Below are 4449 nucleotides of genomic sequence, written 5' to 3' on the forward strand. Positions count from 1 at the left end.
TTTCTCCACCCCTGTGATGATGTCACTACTAGAGCTTGGAGGAGTTCTCACTGCTCTGTTTCTCCGCCCCTGTGATGAGGTTTTTACTTTCTGTTTCCTTCCTCCCAGCTGTTCCTCCTGCGTTTGATTTCCCTGCCTTTAAATCACCCCTCCTCCTCTTGTAGGGTGTGGATTATATTTCTCATTTGAGTTGTAGCTCTTGCTTGAGTATCTTCACTTGTAAGCTATCCTTTCACTGGACCTGTGTTCTGCTGCAGCAAGTACTCCGGATATTGCCTGCTGTCTTTGGATCCGTCTTCTCTGCTGCTGCAGCTCCTTCAGCTAAGTGTGCAGACATTGTAGTGTATCTGTTTATTTTCTGACTGGATCTGAGGCGACCACGGTTCCCTCCATATACTGAGCAGGGCACCGGTGGCCGTGCCCCTTCCACTATTGTAGGGGTTACAGTGGTCATCAGTCTTAGGTACGCGGGCATGCCTCGTTCAACCATTTGGATCCGGGCATGTGCTTTAGCAGCATAGGGAGAGCTTTGAGGGTCTGACAGGGGTCACCCTTTATCCTCCCTAGTTTGGGTCCGGTCAGTAGCTCTATTTACTGTGTATGCTCTTGTTGCTCACATACAGCAGTGACAGTCCTTTTTTCAAATGGATTTCAGAAAGCAAAGTCTGAATTCCTAAGCGAATATTCCACTATGCCACATGGAGTGCATAAGTCAAAGAGGCCAAGTGGATTCCAGCAAAGGAGAACAAAAGAGGCAAAAATTGAAGCAATCAAAACCCTTGCTGGATCCATGCTCAAGTATGTCAAAAGACCAGATGATGGCCAGGGTTCATCAAAAGACACTCCGCCAATTGATCAAGCTGATTCTTCTGATGCTTTTGCTAGAAAGCTTTCTGCAGAGGAGCAAGAAGTGGAAATGGCAGAATCTGAAGAAGAGTAAGGAGGGAAAATAGAAGAATTTCAAGCAGAAGAGCAAGGAATGGAAATGACAGAATCTGAAGCAGAAGAGAGTGCTGAAAGTGACTCAAGCCATAGTCCGTATACTATGAAAGACATGACTGCAGTTACGGAAAAAGATTTGCAAATTTTATCTGATGTGTCCTTCTGGGAGATACCGGTTCCAGATCATTTTCGGGTAGAAATTGTGAAAAGAGGAAGTGCTTCTTTCCAGAACCAAGATGGTCCTTTTAGTGTCACCAAAAGGCCCGATGAAAAAGCTGCATCAAAAGGAGAAGTGCGCCAACTTTCAAAAGTGTGGTTTTACAAGGTCATGCCAAACGGAGAGAAAATTCTGAGGACATGGATGGTTTACTCACCTGTCAGCGGGAATTTATATTGCTTTTGTTGCCGACTCTTTACCAGCTGTACTACAGATACAACATCCAAATTTGTCACTGGGTTTCAGAAGTGGTGGAAACTGAGCCCAAAGGTATATAATCATGAGACATCCGAAGAGCACTTATACTGTCTGGAAAAGTGGAAAACTTTGGCAGCAGGACTGAGGCTGCATGAAACCATTGATGCCCAAACTATTTCTAGGATGGAGACTGAGAAGAAAAAGTGGAGGGACATTTTGCACAGATTGCTGGATATTACATTGTTTCTTGCCAAGCAGAATCTGGCATTTCGTGGTCACAATGAAGATGAGTCTTCTTTGAATAAAGGGAACTTTCTTGAGATGGTTGAGATGCTTTCCAAGTATGATCCGGTACTGAAGGAACACCTAATTAGGTTAAAGCGGCACACCTGTAAACTTAACCTGTCTGTCTCCTATCTGTCTCCACAAACTCAGAATGAGTTTATAAGTGTCCTGAAAAATCATGTGAAGGCGAAGATTGTAACGGACATAAAGTCTGCAAAGTACTTTGGCATCATGTTTGACAGCACGCCTGACGTATCGCATACTGATCAGATGTCTGAAGTGATCAGATATGTAAACATCACCAACAGGAAAGTTGAGGTAAAATAAGTTTTTTTAGGATTTTTCCCTTTAAAGGGGAAAAAAGCTGCTGACCTCAGTTCTGACATTCTTCAAAAATTTGAAAGTGATGGTCTTCTACCTGCTGTCTGTGACTTTACTTTTCTATGCTACCTGCACTTCTGGTCTGATGTACTGAGGGAAGTTGATGATGCACAGCACTTCCTGCAGACTAAGGGCTTAAGTCTCGATAAAGTGGGGACAAAGCTTGAGACACTAAGACTTTTCCTGTGTGAGGAGCGCAGTCACCTAGTCGAAAATGCAATTCAGCAGGCACTTTTAAAAGCTGATGAATATGGAATTGCAGTAGAGAGAAGAACCAGGTTCAAGAAGAGGATGGCAGGGGAACTGGCAAGAGATGCTGGAAGCCCAAGTCTCCAAGAAGAAAATAAGAGGGCGAGGTTTGAGTGCATTGATCGCTTTCATTTGGAACTCCAGACCAGATTAAGAGCCATCATGGAAGTAGCAGGCATGTTTGAGGCTGTTCAAGCAAAGAGTCTCATATCTGCCACTGAAGGAGAATTAAAGGTGTCCATTCCAAAACTGACCAATTTCTATGATGAGGTATCTGAGAGTGAGCTGTTACTGGAGATACCAATGTTCAGAAGACACCTAAAAGCAGCAAAGTTGGACCTAGAAGAAGTCAAAGATTGGGCAGCTTTACAAGTTTTGACCTTCATAGCTGAATGGGATTTTATTGAGTCTCTCCCACACCTTTCACTATGTCTGAAATTATTTCTCACAATCTGCGTATCTGTGGCTTCGTGCGAGAGGAGCTTTTCAAAACTTAAACTTATCAAAAATTATCTGCGATCTACAATGGGGGAGTCTAGGCTTTCCGATCTTGCACTGTTGTCAGTTGAAAGCGAATTAGTGCAAACCATTGATTTCGATGAAGCAATTAATAGTTTTGCAGCTTTGAAGGCCAGGAAAGCAAAGTTCTGAATTGATTGAGATGTTCTTTAAGTGCACTTGTATTTGTTCCTGTTCAATTTTCTGTTATGTAATTATTTATTTATTTACTATTCATGTTGAATTTTGTGTTATTTAATTATTTATAATTTTATCCTGTTAAATTTAGTGTTGTAAAATGTTATTTATTCAGTAAAGCGGTTGGATTTAAAATAAACATTATTTTTTAAAAGCATTAACTTTGATTTCTTTCATTCTTTCAACATATTTTTGGTTATATGACTAAAAAATTATTGCTCCGGGCGGGGGGGGGGGGCAATGGGGGGGTTGGGGTGACACTATTTTCTACCGTACCGGGTGACACCAGCCCTAGCAACGCCACTGGTCCACAGCAGGTTTTAGGGGGCCTGTTTACCCAGCGTGCGGCTCTCAGCCCTCCAGCACGACACAAAGCCTCAGATCCCAAAAACAGAGACATCTCTGCTGAGCCCAGCTGCCTATTTAAGGACAGCCAGGTGCTGCCAAGCCCCGGACCGGCACTTAATCTCCGGTCCGGTATTTGACCTCACCTGGCTGGAAACCAGCCCAGCTGCACATGCTGGGAGGAAAATACCTGCCTTGCCAGACACAACCCCTCACTGTGTCACAGAAGATATGGAGGACACCTGACCATATTGGGAGGGTGTACAGGGACTGGGGGTCCCCCTCCCCCTTTTCCTAGGTTCCCTGTCCTTGTTCAAGGGCCCCATTCGTTTGCGTCAGGATTTGGTGCATTGGGGGTTAACGATATCATCCTGCCGTGCAGGAAGGGGCGTGCTGCATGATGCCCCTTTATAAGGCTCTGCGTCCCCTCCCTCTTCCTCTTTGCAGAAGCGCTGTGTCTGGTAAGAGCAGCGTTCCGTCTGACAAGAAGCATGGATCCCGTGAGGGATATGTTTATGGCCCGTATGGCGGAGGGGGGTGAGGACTGGCTGCGCTCATTCCTCTGCAGCCTCGGATCCCCCCTGCCGTCTGCCCCTGGCCTTGCGATTCTGGGACGCCCCCTAGTTCTGGAGCTTGGTCAGGGGGTCGGCGGTCTGCACGGAATAGCCGCCCCCTTGCTAGGCTTGGGCATAGCCCTCCCCCTCCCTCACTTGAGCATGGTGCGTGCAGCTGCGATCCCGGCCGGCCAGCGCTTCTCTGCTGTGCTGGCCATAGCTCCGCCCCTTCCGGTTTCGGCGTCTTCACTTCCGGTTGATGTATATTTGCCGGCAGTGCGGCGCGAAGTGCATGATTTAAGTATGGGGGCGAATATTAGCAGCCCTCCCTCTGGGGATTCGCCTCCTAACCCCCCTAGTTCTCAACCCCCACCTCTCCCAACCCCCTCTGCAGTTATTGAGCAAGGGGTGGACGTACCCACTTTGTCATCTGCCCTTGTGGGGGGCACTGTGGACTTGCCTGATGCTATGGGTGCTCCTATGAGTGCTCCTCAGGTAGCTGCTTCGGGGGCTCCCGTCCAGCAGCCTCAGGCCACCCCTTCTGTCCCTAGGTGGTCACACAGGCGCAGAGCTAGATCTGAT

The 4449-nt window shown here is 46.8% G+C and overlaps 1 pseudogene; it reads left to right on the plus strand.

Annotated features, from left to right (window-relative positions):
- Positions 1 to 1054: 1054 nt before the first annotated feature.
- On the plus strand, positions 1055 to 2923 carry LOC121002642 (annotated as a pseudogene).
- The last annotated feature ends 1526 nt before the right edge of the window (positions 2924 to 4449 follow it).

The sequence above is a fragment of the Bufo bufo genome, chromosome 5 (genome assembly GCF_905171765.1).
Source record: "Bufo bufo chromosome 5, aBufBuf1.1, whole genome shotgun sequence".
NCBI classification, from domain to species: Eukaryota; Metazoa; Chordata; class Amphibia; order Anura; family Bufonidae; genus Bufo; species Bufo bufo.